At 33.9% G+C, this 25,827-nt stretch overlaps 2 non-coding genes across 2 annotated transcripts; both read left to right on the forward strand.

The window, feature by feature from the left end:
- Positions 1–14,646: 14,646 nt before the first annotated feature.
- Positions 14,647–14,753, forward strand: LOC141700213 (small nucleolar RNA R71). Its single transcript, XR_012566245.1, has one exon. It is a non-coding gene; the product is annotated as a small nucleolar RNA R71 (small nucleolar RNA).
- A 5,636-nt stretch (positions 14,754–20,389) lies between these two features.
- Positions 20,390–20,496, forward strand: LOC141700214 (small nucleolar RNA R71). Its single transcript, XR_012566246.1, has one exon. It is a non-coding gene; the product is annotated as a small nucleolar RNA R71 (small nucleolar RNA).
- Positions 20,497–25,827: the final 5,331 nt, after the last annotated feature.

Consider the following 25,827-nt stretch of genomic DNA (forward strand, 5'->3'; position numbering starts at 1 on the left):
TTTATGTTTTCCTTCTCAGAGCTCTCAAACATGTGGACTCACAACATACCTACGTACCTCCTTTTATAGAAGATTAAGTCAAATATAGTTCTTAGGGTACAAGAAACCTAGATGGACTTGGTTTCTCATTCCGCAACCCAATAGGAATTGTCGAACTAACATCCTATTGTAACTCCAATATTAATTTTCTTCAGGAGTGCCTGATTATGCGGCCTAGTCACAAAGGCCCATGGCTCGGTTATAATGTCGAGAATTCACGGACAAAGAAACTCCCCATCCAATTGATATCCCCCATCCACTACTTCTACTTTCGTCGATTGTAATCATATGTATAGCCATGACTTATCGTAAATACCAAAGCACATCCTTTCCCCCCCATAAGGATAACCCACCAGATTACAGGATAAATGATCCCAAGGGTAGAAGTGCAAAGTATGAGATAACCCTAGAGTCTCCCGTCGAGGACAACCCTCCGAATACGGAGACAGGGCTTCTATAGCATACACTGGATCTTTTCCATCATTTCCCTACGAGGATAACTCGAAAGACTACAGAATGATACCTTCAACATATTGTACGGGACAACAGGATCCTAGAGGCTCTTTTTTCCTTACGGGGCAGGCCTTGTTAAAAAAATTAGAACATGGATATAACAAATAATTTTTAAAAATAGTACAATAGCTAAGGCAACACTAAATAACCTACTGCAACACCAGAAAGCAAATGCAACGATTAAAGTGTCACCTCAGCATGTGGGCCACACTTGTGCCATGTCAGCACGCCACGTCAGCATTTTGGGTCCCATCCACTGATTACACGTCAACATTTCAAGTCAGCATGCTGACGTCAGCATGCCATGTTAACATTTATTAAATAACTAAAATGTCTAATGCAATGCTATGACCTCTACTGTTGCATGTTGCGCAACACGAACAGTTATTAGCTACGGTAGCTTCAATGTACTGCAACGCTTTCTCCACTGTGTTGTAATAAACTGAAAATTTTATAGATAATGCAACGCTTTTCGTGCAACGCTAGCTAAAACCGTTACCTTTGTGCACTTATGGCATAGTGCCTTAAGAGATGTTCAGGGATGTTCTATAGGATCGGTATTTGGATTACAGTAGACTTTAGAATTTTGATGTTCTTTTGTACATGATGGTATTTTTATTGACTTTTTAATTTTTTGCTGGTTTGTTTGTTTCATTATTGTAGGGGGTAGATCGGGTTATTAATGATTATCAAATTATGTGATTTTGATTTTTTGGTCTTGTCTTTCTGTCTGTTTGTCCAAATTTTGGAATTTTTGGGTGTTTATAAATTAAATGTGTATGTAAATGTATAAGGCATAACGATCAGTTGATATATACAACTTGTTTATAACTAATGTTGAAGATGCTAAACATATCAGATTTATTCAATGAACCAATGTTTAATCAAGCCTCTAACATCGGTTTTCTTTTATATGTGATGTAAAAAGGTAACTTTGACATCTATTTCATATCCAAAACCGATGTCTGAAGTCAACTTTGATATTAGTTTTCTTTCTAAAACGATGTAAATATTGATTTATACTTTGTAAATTAATTGTTAAAGTTCATACCTAGATCATATAAAAGCTATTTGGAAAAGATTGTAATGCAATTTTTGTTTAAAAACAAACAATATAAATCAAACTGTAATCTGGAACCTATGTTAAAGATGTTCCCAGACATTAGTTCACAACCGATGTCATGTGGGGGTATCTTTCTCTACACCCGCATAGACATCGGTCGGGAAATGTTTAACATTGGTTTCCGGCCGATGTCTATTGAAGTTTTTTTTAATAGTGTGTAGAATACAATTGAATTATCATACAACTTATCCTTAGGGTTATCAAAATAACTTAGTCTTGTTATGTACATGCATGTCTTGAACAATAGATATTTAGAAAGTAAACTTTAAATGCCCATATTTCATAACCAGAAAAAACCTACAGATCAACCTGAAAAAAATTCTAGATTCTGCAAATCAAAAAAACTGTTAAATTTGGTAGAAATAACTGATGCAATAATTTACAAAAAAACTACTCCAAATAATATGATAAAGCAATACACATATTATATTCTTAAAATCTACAGATTAATAGATTTCAAACACATTATGACAAACACAAAGCAAAATGTCTTCAAACTTATGAATGACCTAAATTATCTTACCATAGATTCGTCTCAAGTTCAGTAAATCATCCCCTGGGTATAATGAATTTTAAACTTAATAAATCTAAACCTCAAATATTTGAGAAAAAGTCATCAACTAAAACACTATATTAAATGAAGTTACAATCGCATGCCCTGCCAATAACATGTACAGTGGCAACATAAAAATAGTTTCAAATGGTAAATACTTCAGTCTCCAATATAGTAGTAATTTGAAAACGAAGCTGGACTAGTAGATTTGTGGTGTTACTAATTTTTCTGACTTTCTTCACTCACTCTCCACGATCTAGATTTTTCCCGTGACGCGAGTTTAATTTTACAGGTCAAAACTCGTGGCCCTGATTCTGTCCTCTTTTCTGATTCTCCGCTTATGTTAAATAAAATTTTGCCTATACAATAGTTATACAATAAAGACTAGTCTGACAAGTTGGCGTATGAAACATATTGCTAAATGATTCCATATTTATTTCATCAACAATAGTTTTCTTAATTGTAGTAATATTACCTATATAATGCATACTTATAATTTATTTCCAATAATATTCTCAAATTTATGATTCCTAATGCTTCCAAAAGGATCAACCTTTTCTAAGTCCAAAATCAAGAATTTACTGATTCCCCGGAAAAGATTGCATCTCCCCTAACAACTTCTATGAACATCAGAAATACTTCGTAATTAATGTTATTGTTAAGTAACCAGTCGCTTTAAAACCTTAAGGTAGTAGAGGAAGGCTCGAGCATGATCTTATACTCTTTAACACTCCCCCCAAATCGTACGATACTTTTCGATATGATTGACAACAACATATACAACTAATACCAATATAAATATCAAAAAAAAAATTAAATAAATGGGGGTGGGAGGACACGGACACGAGTTCCTCCCTAAACTGAGCTTTGATACAATGTTAAACTATACATAATAATGATTTTATTATAATAAGACTTGTTCTCAATTATAATAAAAGAGAGGCTTATATACCCAACAACCAAACATAATGAAGGAAAATATTCTAATAAAGAAATTGTTATAATAATGAAACTATCCAATAATATAATATCATTATATATGTTAACACCCCTTACCCAAACTCACGATATTGAATCGGGAGTTTCCAAACCAAGTGACGGAGCCACGTAACCAAACAAATCCAATGCTGCAACACCAGATTCAAGAGCATTCAAACAAATCCAAAAAAAGAGTTATGAATCCAAACAAACAAAAAACTTCCAAATGAATCCAAACACGCAAAAACAAAAAAGAATGCAGCAACAAAAGAGAAATCGTCCAAAGGCGCAACAACCCAAGAGAAATTAAAATGATCAAGTCACCAAAGCAATAAATCTGCAACCACTGAAAACAATACTAAAACTTCATCCAAAATAAGACAAAGCAATCAAATCACCAAAGCAATAAATCTGCAACCATCGAAAACAATATTAAAATTGCATGCAAAATTGAATCCAAATCCAAAACCAAACTCCATAATCAACCAAATACAAACCCCAGATAATTGAATCCAAGTCAACAAATTGTATCTAATCCTCAACCAAATAAAAATTGTATCTCAATTTAAATTATATCCAAATTGAATCAAATCCGGTGAAGGGCTAGTGTGCCTAGAGCACCAGATAAACTAAACCAATGTGCCTAGAACACCAAATAAACTAAATCAATCCCCTCAAAGGCCCAATGTGCCTTGAGCACCAAATAAACTAAATAATCTCTCGTAGGGCCAATGTGCCTAGAGCACCATATATAATAAACCAGTGTGCCTCGACCACCAAATAACCTATACAATTCCCGTGAAGAACCAATGTGCCTACAACACCCGGTAAAATAAAATAAAAGGTGGAGAAGTATACAAATGTGCCTAGGGTTACCCCCATCATCAACACGAGAAAAGGAAATGAAGATGAGGGGAAAAAGAGAAAAAATAATATTATCAAAGAGCCAATATCATCAAAGCGAGATCGACGGTGTATATTAGAGTCCCAACAAAAATCAGTAGGAAAAAAACAATTTATACCAAAATCAATTACCGTCGAGAAATCCAACTAAATCGAAGAAAAAACAATAATTATGATTAAAATTTAAAATATCCAAGAAAAAAAAATAACTGATTTGAATATGAAGAAGACAAGAAAAAATAATAATAATAACACATATTTTAAACCCAATATGTGGAACCTAACCCAATATAACTCATCATCAACCTATCTTGGATCGAATCATAACTCTTGATATCATAATCAATAACCAGTCGCTCTAAAACCATAAGGTAGTAGAGGAAGGCCCGAACACGATCTTATACTCTTTATCATTTATAATTAATTTTTTCAGCTCAAATAAATTAAGATATCTTTTGCTTTGCGAATTCATAATACGATTGATTTTCTATTATCTTTTCAGGAGATCAGCGACTAAAAATCTCAACAAAAGGATATTTGACCATGGGAAAGATGACTGAATGAAAATATGAGACAAATTGCACCTACAATTCACATTAATTTGCATCCTAAATTAAATAAAGAATAGTCAAAAATTTAGATTCATATTAGTATGTTCTAAATAAATAAAGAAAAATCATAAACTTACATCAGTTAAAAATGGCTCAATAAATTTATAAATTATATAGAGCGTTGAATATACTTTTTTCTTACAAAGCTAATCTTCTACTGCTTTTAAGTTTGTATGAACGCTAGAACTTGCTCTTACGCAAATCTTCTATATTGACGACCATTATTTACTTATAATATTTTAATGCTTATTTACTATAATAGTGACAGTATGCAGGTGTATGGATAAGATTCAGTGTTTTTAGTGTTTAATTTCCTGGGCTAATATTTAAGATGTTAGTCCCTCCGTCCCTTTTTAGTTGTCATATTTTCTTTTATAAAAGTCAAATTGACCAATTTTTTACTGTAAATTAGACATTACCCTTATATTACTTGAAAAAACTAAAAATTATATATTAACATAGATTGAATCTACTTTCCGGTGATATAATTTTTTTATTTTGTTCAATTTTAAATTATTAATAAACTTCGGTCAAACTTTAGTCAATTTGACCAGGTCAAAGTTAAATGTGACAACAAAAAGTGACAACTAAAAAGGGATGAAGGGAGTATTATATTTTGAGTTTCTCGTTATAACACCGAAATCAAAGTACGTGATTTTCGTTGCTCATTTTTTTAAAAAAATTGTTCATTTTATTGGATCATGTTGTTGTATCAAAAATATTTTATTAATTTAGATTATTGACATTGTGATATTAAAAATATAAAAGACTTTTAGAAACTCCCAGTTTTAGTAGTATATGAGTTTATAGAATCCGCTCACTATATAGGGTGATGGATCTTTATTTATTTCTTTTTGGACTTTTGTTATTGCACTAGTGTACTAGTGTGCAAGCTCGGCCTCAATATCTTTACTTTTATTTCTGGAGTGACTTTTTGATATCTTGGGTTTGGAAACTTCATCATTAGGCCTTAGAATTTGAATTATCTTAATTTATATTTATTAGTTTAATTTTGAATTAATATTTTGAAATGTCGAGATGTTATAAATTAACCAAACATGTTTTGTTAAATATAAAAGTGTTAAATTTTTAGTTAGCTTTCAATTGTCATAATAATAAAATTATAGATTTATTTTAGTACCTTAATTTTCATTTTCAATATTACCTCGAAAATTGTAAAGTGGGTATCATATGATGTAAAATATTGGGTTTAGAGTTGAAAATTGCTATTTATTCATAAATTAATGAATATTTATTTATCAATAAATAAATCATGTACAATAATTGATAAACAAATAATTTCTTTAAATTAATAAATATTTTATCAATTCTAAATACAAAGCAATTGTAAATACAAAATGTAATACAGTGCCAGTACGCTGTAAAAGCTCCTGTCACTAATATTTCTTGTAATTTGCCTTCTCACTCCAGGAAGAAAGGCATGAAAGGCTGCATATATTAATTTTGGAGCATTTTCTTCATTGTTTACTGCAAAATTATAAGAAAATATAAGAAATATGATGAGTATTTCGAAAAATTATTTACAACAAAATTGAAGATAAGTTTGTATAACAAAACTAGATGCCTACAAATAAAGTTGTTTTCAACAAAGTAACAGAACTGAATTCTTACACTATTGGAGTGGATCCAAGTTAACAAGACTTCACACATAAAATTACCCACTCAACATTTACAAATTAGGGGATTGAAAAAATTGAAATTAGAGTAATGAATATCAAAAATGGTTAAGAAGACTTTTCTAATAAACATATATGAGAAGATATATGCTTAATCGCATAAAAAAGAAGAAGGGGCATTGAATTTGATATGAATTTGTGGTTAGGATTTCAGAAAGAGGGGAAGAGAGGCAGATGCATAATGCACAGAGGAGGCGGAAGGTTTTTGTGATGCAAAGATGAGGCTCAATGTTAGTCTTATATAGAGTCCTCACAAATAATTGGACGGTCAAGATAAAACCCTAACACAAATCAACGATTGTGATGAAGTATGATATGTATTCTATTGTAATGTCAATGAATTGGATGGTTAAAATCAAACGGCTCATATAAATTAACAACTTTAATTCTTTCATGTACCATTTTTCCCTATAGCTAGGGAAAAATAAGCGCCCATGAATTCAAAATAATCTTGCTATTACATTAATAACATTGGGATACTTTCAATTTAAAAATATAAAAATTTGATAAAAAATATAGCATTTTTTATAAGGTTAATTTCATATCTAAATGGCGGAATATGTACTTGTGATTTTTTATTTTGATCAAATAATAAACATAATTGATTTTCTAGGCAATAAAAGTAATATTTTACACCTTACTTAAAATAATACTTGAGTGCACAACTTAAAAATAAAATTTTATGTTTTTACTTGTTCTATATAATAATTTTTGATTACATAATAATTTTTTGTTTACTTTTGTAAGGAGTAGATATTGACTATGATATCAATTTTTAATGTGATGCTAAAACATAAAATTTTATGTTTTTACTTGTTCTATATATATGTTAAGAAAAATAACAATTTTTAAAATGGGAGATACCCAATATTTTAATTATTTATTTCATGTAAAGATGTAAATTTTTTAACACAATAAAAAACAAATCTAAAATAATACAAAAAAAAATTGGAAACATTTTACAATTTAGCATATTACTAGAACATATCCTTGACACTAAAATTTACATAAATATTTGCTTATGTAATTCTTGTTGTACTGTATGGTACAATTCTTTATTATTAAATAAAAATTTCAAATACACTACAATAGTTATAAAGTATTTTTAACATATTAAAAAATATAGTGCTGATATATTCAAGTGAATATGAGATAACAAGATTTTAAATCACCTATTCCTGTAAAAATGCGAGTAATCAATTAAAAGGGGTTATCAAGAATTTTCTAATTAACCTACATAAGAAAATCTTGAAGGCTATTACGTAAACTTGTTAGATAAAACAACATTATCTATAATTTTATTGAATGGGCAAATAAATTCTTTTAGTGATGTTAGCTATATTCATTAGTAATATTCAATATATTATTTTATTATTAATTTCAAATATACAATTAATATAAATTTAAGTTAGTTTTATTTAACACAATTAAAAATAAACATGTATTTTATTAAAAATATATTTTCATGATTAAGATTTTATATTTTTATATTTACGTATATATTTAAAGTAAATAATATAAAGTTAAGGAAAAATTATTACGATTATAGATATAATAACATTTTTAAAAATGAAAAAAATAAAATTAACAAACATTACCTTCATGTATTATAAACATAAAAATAAATAACTAACACATATATTATTTTATTAGAATATTAAAATTTTAATTTATGACGACCCAAAATCCTCCACCTTGAGAATGTGTGTCATGAGAGTACCATATGGTGAAACCTGCATTATTTCAATATATAATGAGATAAAATATCTCAGTAGGGGAACACCACTCCATTGTCTCGAGATGAGTCTAATTATCACTTGTTACATATCCATAAATGTCTTAATACAAACTCAGAAGTGTGCATATTTGAAATTATTAAAATACTAGATAAGCTCGAAACTACATCTTCTGTGTCGAACCGTTCAACTAAGGATAATCTTGTCTGACTTTTCCCTTTCCTCTACCTCTGTTACTCGTCATAATCTTTCATTTCATATTCTACTGTATATGATTTTAAGAAATAACAAGAATGACAATCTACATGCTCAGCAAGATATCCAATAATAATAGAATAATAAATAGTGAAAGTTGTACATCACAAAATAAGGATAAAAGTGCAAAATATGACAATGAATATTATGAAATATAACATTTCCATGAAAAAATTTCAAATTCGAGTTGCTTTTCGAATAAAGGAAGCAAACTCATCAAGGGCACATGATCAAAATAATCACAAGTTGTGAATTTGTTCGTTTCCATCCTAGGTACCTTTGTGATGCGATCAACTAACACGGAAGAGTACCATTCTCCGCGTGAATACTGCGCTCGCCTGTTCATGGCTCATCGTAGATTCATCAAACATTTCGATGCTAGCATATATAATGGGTCCCACCTAAACCCATGGCTTCACTTGAGCCAAACAATAAAATTTATAATATCCGCACTTGGGATAAACAATTTCAAACCATGGGCACCTCCCACGTTGACTATTCTCTGAGTAAGATATTCACTGTTGAATGAACATTTTCAAAATTTGAATAATAAAATTCAAGCATCAAAATCAATAAAATAATGAAATATAGTACTCGCTAGAACGATAAACCAATTGTACTTTTAAGAATACAGTTCGTTACGAATAAGATAATGAACTACGATTTAAAATATTGATCTTCTCAAAATATTGAGAATAATCAATATTAAATAAGGTTTGGGTTACTTGAATGATAAACAACCCTTGCTTGCTAAATTATAACAAAATAAAATAATTAAAGATGGCTCCAACGTTAAATAATAATAAGATTTTGGAAATTTCCTATGAACAATTAGGTCAATGGTATCAAATGATTCATAAGGTTAATCTGAAACACGGATCCAACTAATGACAATAAAATTGGGTGGTTCAAAAAAAATAAACACACCTAGATTTAAAGTCATCATTATTCAAAGAGATAAATTACCCAAATGAATATTCTATGTACAAAGGGGATAGCACGTCCATATTTTTCAGGATTTAGAAGGAAAATATATTCTCAAGATAAATAAACATAAAATGAAATGATTTTTAAAATTTAATAAGCATGAATAAGGGGATAGAGTAAACTTGCCTTTGTCCAGAAGCACATGCCATTCACAATCTACTTTCATTAGCCGATTCATCTCTATTTTTGACTTAAATTTGTAATCAATAAACCAACAATAAATATTCAGTATAATTGAACATAAAATAATTTTAATATTCAGTAAAATGACTTATTCATATCTCAAATTCTCTACACAGCTGTAAGGATGAAAATAGGCGCTAATATTCACGCAAGTATACGCGATCGCAAGTAATATTGAATTAATTCTAGTTCGTTCCCATAGAGACTGGTTTAGGTTAATTTCAATTAATATACTTATACAACAATGGCATGGTTATTATTCAATACTAAGATGATAACATGCAATTAACTAAGAGATTAAAAGGGTGATTTACTTATATAACACAAATATGGGATTCTAACTTCATTACTACTTCATTCAGTAGCCTTTTTGTTCTTATCCTTAGCATGCAATGGTGATGATTCTAATCAGAAAACACGAAACTAGTAAGCGCCAACTTTCCTTGTACAAATACCCTACTACCAGACATCCATAAAAGAGATAGAAGCTGAATAGACACCAATTATATTGAGACCCTATATGTCTATAGAATTTGATAATATAACGGTTTAATGAACAAGTTATCTATCGTGATTACATAGGCAAGTAAGATTGTTAAAATTACCTATGAATCATGCTTATCAAATACATGAACCTATGCTAGCATGGTATATTCTAAACCCCTATATTCCCTTTCACTTAAATAGAGATTAACATGTTATCTACCGTGATGCTCATAAGACGAATAAGCAACACCAATACTAGGATATCATACATTTTTCGTACACTAAGGTATCAAAACATATTAACTATTGAAATATATAGTAAATCCGCTAAAACCCCATAATAACGATTAGCCCATAACCGAACTCATCATCACCGTGGGTTCCAATAAAAGAATGGTATAATAAACTAAGTCTTTAATAAACTGAATAATAATCAAGTACGTTAAACAAGAGTATAGGTTCAACAAAATAAGAAAACTAGCATCCAAGATTAGAACTTAAAACAAAAAATCACAAGAATAAACTAGATCCTCTTCGCCTTGGTTGTATTTATGCTCCGAGGTCTCCTAGTTATCTTCTCCTTAAGCTCTGTTATGAAAAACGTCTTTAAGTTGTCTATATATAGCAGCCCAATCAGAGGAGAAGTCAAGAAAATCACTCTTGTACTTAAACAGGATTCTGAGCTTTCGACTCGGCGCGGGCACGCGCTTCATCAGCGCGGGCGCGCTGTCCTTCTGCTTCTCTGGCGCGGTCGTACGCTAGCACAGCGAGGGCGCGTTGGCATTCTGGAAAAACTGATTTTCTTTCTTTTATTTGCTGATCCTTGATGACATTATAGGAGCAAACTCCCAGGACACCTTCCTAACACTAATTTAGCATCAAAGAAATGTTAAATCTCCTTGATCCCTTATTTATTCCTTAAATGCAAAACATTACAAAAACGCATCAAAAACACAAACAACTTGAGTACAAAACACTAATTCAAGCCTTTATAGAGCATTCTAAGTGGACATAAATGCCACTTAACACACCCCCAAACTTGAACCGATGCTTGTCCTCAAGCATAAACAAACTCAAATAACAAGAAATAAAAATGCATGAATGCAACTACATGAATGCAACGATCCCCCCAGATTAACTAAACCAACCAATGAGCAACATCTCAATAAATGCAGTTATTCACACAAAGATCAATTCAAATCCCATAAATCAACTTACAAGCCAGAAATGTGCGTGTTTGCAGATGCTTAAAATATATACTATCATAACTAGATCAATAATCATGACTCACTACTCATCAAGGCAATCACATGGTTATAAATAGAATAAACGCTAAACTCAAAATGACTCACAATACTTCAATTCTTATATCGGAGTTATTACATGGATTCATGCTTTTATTCACAACACCTAAATAATCACAAATATGCTTATTTGATTGTGCAATGAGTGAGGTCCACAAAAGACTTATGCAATAATACTCATGTAGTGAGCGTTAGGTTAGTGGATCCAAGACTATAAAAGCCTTAGGTCACTAGGCACAAAGTCCCCTATGAACTTAATAACTCGAGTATTAAAGAGCACGCTCGTGGTCAATTATGCATCAACACATATCTTTTTTTATAGGTGCAATGACAAGTGCCGTGATCAAACTTGTTTTAAGCTCTCAAAAGCAGCTAGGCACTCGTCATCAAACTTAAAAGGGACATCTTTCTCTAAAAGATTGTACAAGGGTTTAGAGATTTTAGAGAAGTCCTTGATGAAACGCCGATAGAAACTCGCACGACCAAGAAAGATGCGGACTCCTTTAACTGAAATTGGTAGAGGAAGGTTTTCAATGACCCTCACCTTGGCTTTATCCACCTCAAGACCTATACTAGAGACCTTGTGCCTAAGAATGATGCCCTGTTGCACCATAAAGTGACATTTCTCCCGGTTGAGAACCAGATTGATCTCAACACACCTTTTAAAAATGGTGCCAAGATTTTGCAAGCACTCGTCAAAAGAATCACAGAACCCAGAGGAATCATCCTTAAATACTTCCACATTCTCACCAATCATGTCATAGAAGATAGCCATTATGCATCTCTGAAATGTGGCAGGTGCACCACACAACCGAAAGAAACTCTTCTTAAGGCAAAAGTACCATATGGACAAGTAAAGGTAGTCTTTTCTTGATCCTCTTGAGAGATACAAATTTGATTATAACCTGAATAGCCATCCAGAAGACAATAGCACTCATGCCTAGCCAACCTGTCAAGCATCTGATGAATAAATGAAACAGGGAAGTGATCCTTCCTCGTAGCTTTATTCAGCTTCCTATGATCCATGTAACCTCTCCAACCTATGACTGTTCGAGTAGGAATGAGCTCATTCTTCTCATTAGCAACAACTTTGACGCCTCCGTTCTTCGACACACATTTTACTGGACTCACCCAAGAACTGTCAGAAATATGATAGATGACCCCTACATCTAGCCACTTAAGAATTTCCTTCATTATAACTTCATTCATGATTGGATTAAGCTTTCTTTGTTGCTTAATAGTTGGCTTGCTACCTTCCTCTAGCAGAACTTTATGCATGCAATAAGAAGGGCTGATTCCCTTGATATCTGCTATAGTCTATCGTATTACCGATTTGAAATCTCTCAGAATCTTCAAGAACTTATCCTCATCACTACCTGAAAGGTCAGATGCAATAATAACATGCAAAGTAGATGCATCACCTAAAAATGCATACCTCAAGTGTTCATGTAATGGTTTAAACCCGAGTGTAGGAGATTACTCAATAGATGACTTGAGGCATTTTGGAGAATTTTTCAGCTCTTCCAATCTAAGAGATTCAAATGGCATATCCATCATTCCCTTCCAATGAGAATCATTCAAATATTACAACTGCTCATCACCTTTGTCATCTTCACTATCTGAATTTCCCAATAAGGCTTTCTCTAACGCATTAGACCTTAGCATTTGATCAAGTTCTGAAGTAACCCCATAACCGACCAACTCCACTTTTATGCACTCCTTATTATCAGTGAGGAATTTCACGACATTAAACACATTAAAAGTCACATTCTGAACCAGTACTCACATAGTGAGCTCACCCTTCTGCACATCAATCAAGGTTCGGCCCGTAACCAAGAACGGTCTTCCCAAGATTATAGGAATCTTCTTATTCTCCTCGAAATCAAGAATTACAAAATATACATGAAAGATGAGTTCGTCCACCTTGACCAAGACATCCTCCACAATGCCTTGTAGAACGTTCGGCCAACTGCAAGGTCATATACGTAGGCTTTGGATCAGGTAAGTCCAACTTCTTGAAGATAGACAAAGGCATCAAATTGATGCTAGCTCCCATGTCACATAAGCAGTTGTCGAATGACACTTTTCCAATGGTGCAAGAAATAGTGAGGCTTCCAGGATCTTTAAGCTTCGGAGGCAACTTCTGTTCCACCACAGCAATGCATTCCTCTGTGAGAGCAATGATCTATATTTCATTGAGCTTCACTTTCCGAGAGAGAATATATTTCATAAACTTGACATAGCTAGGCATCTATTCAAGAGCTTCAGGGAAAGGTATGTTGATATGAAGTTTCTTGAACACCTCAAGAAACTTCGTTAACTGCTTATCCAACTTTTCCTTCTGCAGCCTCTTAGGAAAAGGTCATGGAGGATAGATCAGTTTCTCCCATGTATTACCCTCGGGAGGAGTGTGTTCCACATTTTGCTTCCTTAGTTCCACTTCTGCTTCCTTCTGCACTTCTTCTTCAGCCACATCTTCAGATTCTTGAACTTGAGCTTTTTCTTGGCTTGCAACCTTCCCAGACTTCAATATAATTGCCTTAACCTGCTCTTTTGCTTCCTTCTTTCCTAGCACCTTAGTGTCACTAGGGAGGGTACCAGGTTGTCGATTCAGCAAGGCATTGGCAATCTGCCCAATTTGATTTTCCAATGTCTTGATAGAAACCGTTTGGCTCTTGCACATGAGCCTAAACTCCTCCAATTTAGAGTTTTCATTAGATTGTTACAGTTAGAGTTGTTGTCTTGGTGCGTATTGCGGTTGTTGAAAACCAAGATGGTAGTATTGCTTTGCGGCATACAGCTGATAAGGATGCTGCACCGCATTCTTAGTGTTGTTCCAGCTGAAGTTATGATGATTGCGGTTGTTGGGATGATAGGTGGCTAGGACTGGTTGCTATGACCTCTAAAAGTTGCTCGCGAAGTGAGCTGATTCGCTAGAAATAGCACACTGCACTGTCTCATGTGCACCAGTATAAAGCTCAAAGACACTAGTGATCTGATTAACTCCATAATTAGCCAAAGAATCCACCTTCATCGTCAAAGCTATAAGCTGAGCAGCTATAGAAGTAGCAGCATCTACCTTGAGAATTCCCGCTACTTTGCCTTGAGTTAGTCTCTGAGAAGGATTCTGATATTCATTAGCAGCCATCAGTTTAATCAAATCATAATCTCCATCGTAGCTTTTAGCGCACAAGGTTCTGCCTGATGCTACATCAAGCATGGGTCCAGAAGTTGCACCCAATCCATTATAAAAGCAGTGAATAATTATCCAGTCAGGCATCCCATGATGAGGACACTTCCTAAGCATCTCCTTATGATGATCCCAAGCTTCACACAAAGATTCTCTCGATTGCTGCGCAAATTGAGTAAAAGCATTCCTGATTGCAGCTATCTTCGCCATAGGGAAGAATTTAGTGAGAAACTTCTGAGCAAGATCTTCCCACTTGGTGATTGAGCCTGGTGGTAGAGAATATAACCAACACTTAGCTTTATACCTCATAGAGAATGGGAATAGCCTCAACTTAATAGTATCTTCAGAGACATTGATTTTGATAGTGTCGCAGATCTCGATGAAATCTCTGATATACATATTGGGATCTTCCGTTGGAGAACCCCCAAACTGAACCGAGTTCTGCACCATCCGAATCATGCTAGCCTTGTTTTCAAAATTTTTAGCCATGATGGATGGTCTGACAATGCTAAACTGAATATCATTGATTTTCGACTGAGAGTAGTCCATCAAAGCCTTTGTATTTGCTTCTGGTTCACCCATTGCAACAAGAGCTTCTCCTTCAACTTTCTCCTCCTTAGAAAGAACTTCTTCCTCTACTAAAACTTCTTCCTCCTCTTTATCCAGCGTTCTCTTTCGAGATCGAGAATGTGTTAGCATAAACGTTCTCTAAAGTACCTGAAAAGCAACAAGTAAACAAGTAAAATATCCGAGTCAGTGAACTTTAACGATCGCTAATGTCAAGCACATAAACTAAAAATTAACACCGAGTCCCCGGCAGTGGCGCCGAAAACATGTTAGGACGAAAACACACGCTAATATTCACGTAAATATACACGATCGCAAGTAATATAGAATTAATTCTGGATCATTCCCACAGAGACTGGTTTAGGTAAATTTAATTAATGTACTTATGCAATGATGGTATGGTAATTATTGAATGATAAGATGATAACAAGTTGAGATTGTTTACAACTAAGATTATTAACTAACATGCAATTAACTAAAAGATTAAAAGGGTGATTTACTTATATAACACAAACATGGGATTCTAACTTCATTACTACTTCATTCAATAGCCTTTTTGTTCTTATCCTTAGCATGCAATGGTGATGACACTAATCAGACAACACGAAACTAGTAAGCGCCAACTTTCATTGTACAGATAACCTACTACCAGACATCTACAAAAGAGATAGAAGCTGAATAGACACCAATTATATTGAGACCCTATATGTCTATAGAATTTGATAACATAACGGTTTAATGAACAAGTTAACTATCGTGATTGCATAGGGCAAGTAATATGTTTAAAATTACCAATGAATCATGCTTATCAAATATATGAACCTATGCTAGCATGGCATATTCTAAACCCCTATATTCACTTTCACTTCAATAGAGATTAACACGCTATCTTATAAGTTCGTGACGCTCATAAGACTGAATAAGCACAACCAATACTAGGATATTATATATTTGTCGTACACTAAGATATAAAAACATATTAACTATTGAAATCTATAGTAAATCTGCTAGAAACCCACGATAACGATTAGCCCATAACCGAACTCATCATCACCGTGGGTTCCGATGAAAGCATGGTATAATAAACTAAGTCTTTAATAAACTGAATAATAATCAAGTACGTTAAACAAGAGTATAGGTTCAACAAAACAAGAAAACTAGCATCCAAGATTAGAACTTAAAATAAAGAATCACAAGAATAAACTAGATCCTCTATGCCTAGGTTGTATTTGGGCTCTGAGGTCTTCTTGATGTCTTCTCCTTAAGTTCTGTTATGAAAAACATCTTTAAGATGTCTTTATATAACATCCCAATAAGAAGAGAAGTCAAGAAAATCACTCTTGTACTTAAACAGGATACTGAGCTTTTGACTCGGCGCGGGCACGCGCTTCATTAGTGCGGGCGCGCTGTCCTTCTGCTTCTCTGGCGCGGTCGCACGCTAGCACAGCGAGGGCACGTTGGCATTCTGGAAAAACTGATTTGCTTTCTTTTATTTGCTGATCCTTGATGACATTCCAGGAGCAAACTCCCAGGACACCTTCCTAACACCAATTTAGCACCAAAGAAATGTTAAATCTCCTTGATCCCTTATTTATGCCTTAAATGCAAAACACTACAAAAAGCATCAAAAACACAAACAACTTGAGTACAAAACACCAATTCAGGCCTTTATAGAGCATTCTAAGTGGACATAAAGGCCACTTAACACACCCCCAAACTTGAACCGATGCTTGTCCTCAAGCATAAACAGACTCAAATAATAAGAAATAAAAATGCATGAATGCAACTACATGAATGCAACGATCCCCTCAGATTAACTAAACCAACCAATGAGCAACATCTCAACAAATGCAGTTATTCACACAAAGATCAATTCAAATCCCACAAATCAACTTACAAGCCAGAAATGTGAGTGTTTGCAGATGCTTAAAATATATACTATCACAACTAGATCAATAATCATGACTCACTACTCATCAAGGCAATCACATGGTTATAAATATAATAAACGCTAAACTCAAAATGACTCACAATACTTCAATTCTTATATCGGAGTTATTACATGGATTCATGCTTTTATTCACAACACCTAAACAATCACAAATATGCTTATTTGATCGTGCAATGAGTGAGGTCCACAAAAGACTTATGCAATAATACCCATGTAGTGAGCGTTAGGTTAGTGGATCCAAGACTATAAAAGCCTTAGGTCACTAGGCATAAAGTCCCCTATGAACTTAATAACTCGAGTATTAAAGAGCACGCTCGTGGTCAATTATGCATCAACACATATCTTTTTTTAGAGGTGCAGTTATGACAAGTGCCATGATCAAACTTTTTTTTAAGCTCTGAAAAGCAGCTAGGCACTCATCATCAAACTTAAAAGGGACATCTTTCTCTAAAAGATTGTACAAGGGTTTAGAGATTTTAGAGAAGTCCTTGATGAAACGCTGATAGAAACTCGCATGGCCAAGAAAGCTGCGGACTCCCTTAACTGAAATTGGTAGAGGAAGGTTTTCAATGACCCTCACCTTGGCTTTATCCACCTCAAGATCTAACTATAGACCTTGTGCCTAAGAATGATGCCCTGTTGCACCATAAAGTGACATTTCTCCCGGTTGAGAACCAGATTGGTCTCAACACACCTTTTAAGAATGGTGCCAAGATTTGCAAGCACTCATCAAAAGAAACATCGAATACAGAGGAATCATCCTTAAATACCTCCATATTCTCACCAATCATGTCATAGAAGATAGCCATTATGCATCTCTGAAATGTGGCAGGTGCACCATATAACCCAAAGAAACTCTTCTTAAGGCAAAATTACCATATGGACAAGTAAAAGTAGTCTTTTCTTGATCCTCTTGAGCGATACAAATTTGATTATAACCCAAATAGCCATTAGAAGACAATAGCACTCATACCTAGCCAACCTGTCAAGCATCTGATGAATAAAGGAAACCGGGAAGTGATCCTTCCTCGTAGATTTATTCAGCTTCCTGTAATCCATGCAAACTCTCCACGATATGACTGTTCGAGTAGGAATGAGCTCATTCTTCTCATTAGCAACAACTTTGACGCCTCCTTTCTTCAACACACATTTTACTGGACTCACCCAAGAACTGTCAGAAATATGATAGATGACCCCTACATCTAGCCACTTAATAATTTCCTTCGTCATAACTTCATTCATGATTGGATTAAGCTTTCTTTGTTGCTTAATAGTTGTCTTGCTACCTTCCTCTAGCAGAACTTTATGCATGCAATAAGAAGGGCTGATTCCCTTGATATCTGCTATAGTCTATTGTATTACCGATTTGAAATCTCTCAGAAACATCAAGAACTTATCCTCATCACTACCTGGAAGGTCAGATGCAATAATAACATGCAAAGTAGATGCATCACCTAAAAATGCATACCTCAAGTGTTCATGTAATGGTTTAAACCCGAGTGTAGGAGATTACTCAATAGATGACTTGAGGCATTTTGGAGAATTTTTCAGCTCTTCCAATCTAAGAGATTCAAATGGCATATCCATCATTCCCTTCCAATGAGAAGCATTCAAATATTGCAACTGCTCATCACCATTGTCATCTTCACTATCTGAATTTACCAACAAGGCTTTCTCTAACGCATTAGACCTTAGCATTTGATCAAGTTCTGAAGTAACCACATAATCGACCAACTCCACTTTTATGCACTCCTTATTATCAGTGAGGAATTTCACGACATTAAACACATTAAAAGTCACATTCTGAACTAGTACTCACATAGTGAGCTCACCCTTCTGCACATCAATCAAGGTTCGGCACGTAACCAAGAACGGTCTTCCCAAGATTATAGGAATCTTCTTATCCTCCTTGAAATCAAGAATTACAAAATATACATGAAAGATGAGTTCGTCCACCTTGACCAAGACATCCTCCACAATGCCTCGTAGAACGTTCGGCCAACTGCAAGGTCATATACGTAGGCTTTGGATCAGGTAAGTCCAACTTCTTGAAGATAGATAAAGGCATCAAATTGATGCTAGCTCCCATGTCACATAAGCAGTTGTCGAATGACACTTTTCCAATGGTGCAAGAAATAGTGAGGCTTCCAGGATCTTTAAGCTTCGGAGGCAACTTCTGTTCCACCACAACAATGCATTCCTCCGTGAGAGCAACGATCTATATTTTATTGAGCTTCACTTTCCGAGAGAGAATATATTTCATAAACTTGACATAGCTAGGCATCTATTCAAGAGCTTCAGGGAAAGGTATGTTGATATGAAGTTTCTTGAACACCTCAAGAAACTTCGTTAACTGCTTATCCAACTTTTACTTCTGCAGCCTCTTTGGAAAAGGTAGTGGAGGATAGATCAGTTTCTCCCATGTAATATTCTCGGGAGGAGTGTGTTCCATATTTTTCTTTCCTTGGTTCCACTTCTGCTTCCTTCTGCACTTCTTCTTCAGCCACATCTTCAGATTCTTGAACTTGAGCTTTTTCTTGGCTTGCAACCTTCCCAGACTTCAATATAATTGCCCTAACCTGCTCTTTTGCTTCCTTCTTTTCTAGCACTTTAGTGTCACTAGGGAGGGTACCAGGTTGTCGATTCAGCAAGGCATTGGCAATCTGCCCAATTTGATTTCCCAAGGTCTTGATAGAAACCGTTTGGCTCTTGCACATGAGCCTAAACTCCTCCAATTCAGAGTTTTCATTAGATTGTTATAGTTGGAGTTATTGTCTTGGTGCGTATTGTGGTTGGTGAAAACCAAGACAGTAGTATTGCTTTGCGGCATACAGCTGATAAGGATGCTGCACCACATTCTTAGTGTTTTTCCAGCTGAAGTGATGATGATTGCGGTTGTTGGGATGATAGGTGGCTAGGACTGGTTGCTGTGACCTCTAAAAGTTGCTCGCGAAGTAAGCTGATTCGCTAGAAATAGCACACTGCACTGTCTCATGCGCACCAGTATAAAGCTCAAAGACACTAGTGATCTGATTAACTCCATAATTAGCCAAAGAATCCACCTTCATCGTCAAAGCTATAAGCTGAGCAAGCTATAGAAGTAACAGCATCTACCTCGAGAATTCCCGCTACTTTGCCTTGAGTTAGTCTCTGAGAAGGATTCTGATATTCATTAGCAGCCATCAGTTTAATCAAATCATAATCTTCATCGTAGCTCTTAGCGCACAAGGCTCTACCTGATGCTACATCAAGCATGGGTCCAGAAGTTGCACCCAATCCATTATAAAAGCAGTGAATAATTATCCATTCAGGCATCCCATGATGAGGACACTTCCTAAGAATCTCCTTATGATGATCCCAAGCTTCACATAAAGATTCTCCCGATTGTTGCGCAAATTGAGTAAAAGCATTCCTGATTGCAGCTGTCTTCACCATAGGGAAGAATTTAGTGAGAAACTTCTAAGCAAGATCTTCCCACTTGGTGATTGAGCCTGGTGGTAGAGAATATAACCAACACTTAGCTTTATCCCTCATAGAGAATGGGAATAGCCTCAACTTAATAGTATCTTCTGAGACATTGATTTTGAAAGTGTCGCAGATCTCGATGAAATCTCTGATTTGCATGTTGGGATCTTCCGTTGGAGAACCCCCAAACTGAACCGAGTTCTGCACCATCCGAATCATGCTAGCCTTGATTTCAAAAGTGTTAGCCATGATGGATGGTCTGACAATGCTAAACTGAATATCATTGATTTTCAGCTGAGAGTAGTCCATCAAAGCCTTTGTATTTGCTTCTGGTTCACCCATTGCAACAAGAGCTTCTCCTTCAACTTTCTCCTCCTTAGCAAGAACGTCTTCCTCTAATAAAACTTCTTCCTCCTCTTTATCCAGCGTTCTATTTTGAGATCGAGAATGTGTTAGCATAAACGTTCTCTAAAGTACCTGAAAAGCAACAAGTAAACAAGTAAGTAAAATATCCGAGTCAATGAACTTTAACGATCGCTGATGTCAAGCACATAAACTAATGTACTTATGCAATGATGGTATGGTAATTATTGAATGATAAGATGATAACAAGTTGAGATTGTTTATAACTAAGATTATTAACCTAACATGCAATTAACTAAAAGATTAAAAGGGTGATTTACTTATATAACATAAACATGGGATTCTAACTTCATTACTACTTCATTCAATAGCCTTTTTGTTCTTATCCTTAGCATGCAATGGTGATGACACTAATCAGATAACACGAAACTAGTAAGCGCCAACTTTCATTGTACAAATAACCAACTACCAGACATCCATAAAAGAGATAGAAGCTGAATAGACACCAATTATATTGAGACCCTATATGTCTATAGAATTTGATAACATAATGGTTTAATGAACAAGTTAACTATTGTGATTGCATAGGGCAAGTAACATGTTTAAAATTACCTACGAATTATGCTTATCAAATACATGAACCTATGCTAGCATGGCATATTCTAAACCCCTATATTCACTTTCACTTCAATAGAGATTAACACGCTATCTTATAAGTTCGCGACGCTCATAAGACGAATAAGCACAACCAATACTAGGATATTATACATTTGTCATACACTAAGATATCAAAACATATTAACTATTGAAATCTATAGTAAATCCGCTAGAACCCCACGATAACGATTAGCCCATAACCGAACTCATCATCACCGTGGGTTCCGATGAAAGAATGGTATAATAAACTAAGTCTTTAATAAACTGAATAATAATCAAGTACGTTAAACAAGAGTATAGGTTCAACAAAACAAGAAAACTAGCATCCAAGATTAGAACTTAAAACAAAGAATCACAAGAATAAACTAGATCCTCTATGCCTAGGTTGTATTTGTGCTCCGAGGTCTTCTTGATGTCTTCTCCTTAAGCTCTAGTTATGAAAAACATCTTTAAGATGTCTTTATATAGCATCCCAATAAGAAGAGAAGTCAAGAAAATCACTGTTGTACTTGAAATAAAATTCCCAGCTTTCAACCAGCCGGGACCGCGCTTTATTAGCGTGGGCATGCGTCCTTCTGCTTCTCTGGCACGTCCGCGCACTAGCACAGCGCGGGCGCGCTGACATTCTGGAAAATTGACTTGCTTTCTTTTATTTGCTAGTTCTTGATGGCATTGCATGAGCAAACTCCCAGGACACCTTCCTAACACCAATTTAGCACCAAAGCAATGGTAAATCTCCTTGATCCCTTATTTATGCCTGAAGTGTAAAACACTACAAAAAAGCATCAAAAGTACAAACAACTTGAGTACCAAACACCAATTCAAGCCTTTATTAGAGCATTCTAAGTGGACATAAATGCCACTTAAAAATAGCCTTTTGACTTGTCGAGGTCCCCATCTCACTATAAGTAGAATGATTTATCGATATCTCCAATTTTCTACATAAGCTTTTTGACTTGTCAATATCTCTAGTTCTCTACATGAGCTTTTTGACTTGTCGATATCTTCAGTTCTCTACATGATGAATTGACTTAGTCAATATCTCCACTTCTCTACATGGACTTTTTGACTTATCGATATCTTCATTTCTCTACATACAGATTGACTTGTCGATATCTTCAGTTCTCTAGATGCAAATTGACTTGTCAATATTTCTTGGTACATCTCTACAAGTCATTTCATACATCTCGACATACTTCTCTACATTCCTTGATCTGTGACTCGTTGATATCTAACCTAGAATATTTTTTCTAGAACAATATTATTCAGCTTAAAGCTTCTATACTTCTCTCTAAGACATGATCAGGATTTATCTTCTTCCATAATTTATTCTTTAGCTTGAAGGCTCTTTAGTGAAAAACCTTCAGTCTAAACTATTTAGCATTTTTACAAACTTAAAAAATACAATTACAGAATACAATTGAGTTATCATACAACTTATTCTTATGCTTCTCAAGATGAATTAGTCTTGTTATGTACAAGCATGTCTTGCACAATAGATATTCAAAATGTAAACTCTCATCGCCCATATTTCATAACCAGAAAAAATCTGCTGATCAACCTGAAATAATTTCCAGATTCTGCAAATAAAAAAACTGTTAAATTCGGTAGAAAAAACTGATGCAATAATCTGCAGATTGAGCAATCAAAAAAATGCTAAAATTTTATACAGAACTGAAGCAAAAGCCAACAGATTTTGCAGAACAAAAACTGTTAAAAATTTCTCCAAAAAATTCAGCAAATACAATACTGCAAGCTCAAAATTTCTATAGTCCAAATTCTGCTAAAAACTACTCCAAATAATCTCATAAAGCAATACACATATTATATTCTTACAATCTACACATTAGTAGATTATACATATATTATGATATACACAAAGAAAAATGTATTCAATCTTATGAGTAACCTAAATTATCATACCCATACTTTTGTCTCAAACTAAATCATCCCTAGGTATATTAAATTTCAAACTAAATACAACTAAACCTTAAATAGTAGAGAAAAAGTCATCAATTAAATACTATCAATATGAAATTACAATCGCATGCCCTACCAACAACATGTAAGGTGGAAACATAAAACTAGTTTCAAATAGTAAATATTTGCAAAGAAGCCTCACCAAATGTAATTCATTAACGAGCTCCTAAAAGTAGTAATTATCACAAAAAGCTCTTGAATGAATCCCACACGTCCACAGAGAATGGATCAAATGCATTTGATGATATGTAACAAACACTGTTTTCTATTTCAAAACCCCTTGAAAATATTACTTGAATTGCTGTATTTTACAAGATATCAAGGGGAAGCTGGACTAGTAAATTTGTGGTATTACTAATTTTTTAACTTTCTTTACGCATTCTCCAGAATGGTCTAGATTTTTCTCCTGACGCGAGTTTTATTTTACAAGTAAAAACTCATGGACCTTATCCTGTCCCCTTCTCTGATTCTCCAATATTGTCAAATAAATTTTTTCCTATACAATAGCTAAACAATACGGATGAGTCCAATAAGTTGGGGTATGAAACATATTTTTAAATTATTCCATGATTATTTCATCAACAATCTTTTCCTTAATTGTACTAATACCACCTATATACTGCTGCTCAAAAAGAGAATGTATATTTATAATTTATTTCCAGTAATATTCTCAAATTTAGGATTCCTAATGCTTCCAAAACCAGTCAACATTTTCTAAGTCCAAAATCAAGAATTTAATAATTCCCCGGAAAATATCTCCCCTAACAACTCATATGAACATCTGAAATAATTGAAATAATTCTTAGTTAATGTTATAGTCAATTATTCAACTCTAAGAAATTAAGATATCTTTTGCTTTGCAAATTCATAATATGATTGGAATATGTTTTACCTGTCGGTTGTCCTTTATTTTTCTGTTTGCTTTTCAAGAGCAATGCAACTAGAAAATCTCAACAAAATGATATTTGACCATAGGAAAGACAAATGAACAAAAATCTAAGACAAATTGCACCTACAGTTCACATTAATATGCATCCTAAACTAAATAAAGAATAGTCAATATTTAGATTCACATTAGTATGTCCTAAATAGAAAAAATCATACACTTAGATAAATTATAAATGGCTAAACAAATTTATAAATTATATAGAATGTTGAATATACCTTTCTCTTAGAAAGCGAATCTTCTACTACTTTGAAGCTTGTAGAATCACTAGAACTAGAATTTAATATAATTATATCAGCTCTTTTATTCAGACCTGAGAAACAATGAACTCGACATAGCTCAATCAGGTCCATAACATAACTACTAGCTGCTCAGTGCATGTATGGTCCATAACATAACTACTAGCTGCTCTTGCATATACATGCACTTTAGTAAGAGATTTGAGATATAATAGTGAAGATATGCTAATTTAGGATCTTCTCTTCTCACTTACTTGTACATTAATTGTAAATTACAAGTACCAATTAATTTACAGGTTGTTCGTCACATAACAACTTAACACTAAAAACTTACTTCTAAGCGAAAACTTATTATTCATATTTGAGCAATTATGTCATTTATGGTAAGTATATACCTAACTCGGCTTGACCACTATTAACATCACCACCATCGTAAATGTACGGTTTTTAAATTAGTAAGATTATATTTCAAGTAGACGAGGTCATGGTAAAAATATTAAAACTCTAGATCTCGTTTAGCACCAAGAGCTAGCAATTTTTACACACTTGACCCACTCTTGAACCACTCTAGACTATAACGTTTTTACCATCACCATACGTAAATTTTATTTATGTTCATTCATAATAAAAAGTTACACATTTACTATTAATATATTCATGATTAAACGAATATCGCATTAATATGCCTAAACATAATTTTCATAAAAAGCATTCCACTCCGATCACTGTCCTGGGATATTTTGCGTCATAATGGGTCATAACTTGCATTTTATCAAATTTGGAGATTGTAATAGTATAGGCAACCTTGTAGGGTACATTTGGAGATTTTATAGTTTCTATCAAATTAAATATTTTTCTTGTCTATTAGGATGGAAATCACCTCACTGAAACAACCTTCTATGTAAAATCAAAATATACAAAAAATACAAGTTTAATGAGATAGTGTTGCTTCTACTCTAGATTTTTTTGATTCTATTATAGAATCAATATCTACTAACAACAAATACACATGATTAAAAATGAAATCTAGTGCACAAATATAAAATACTCATCTGATTCTACTATACAAGATATATAAAACTACAAAAATTCAAATATTTT

This window comes from Apium graveolens, unplaced genomic scaffold, assembly GCF_009905375.1.
Source record: "Apium graveolens cultivar Ventura unplaced genomic scaffold, ASM990537v1 ctg1927, whole genome shotgun sequence".
NCBI lineage: Eukaryota > Viridiplantae > Streptophyta > Magnoliopsida > Apiales > Apiaceae > Apium > Apium graveolens.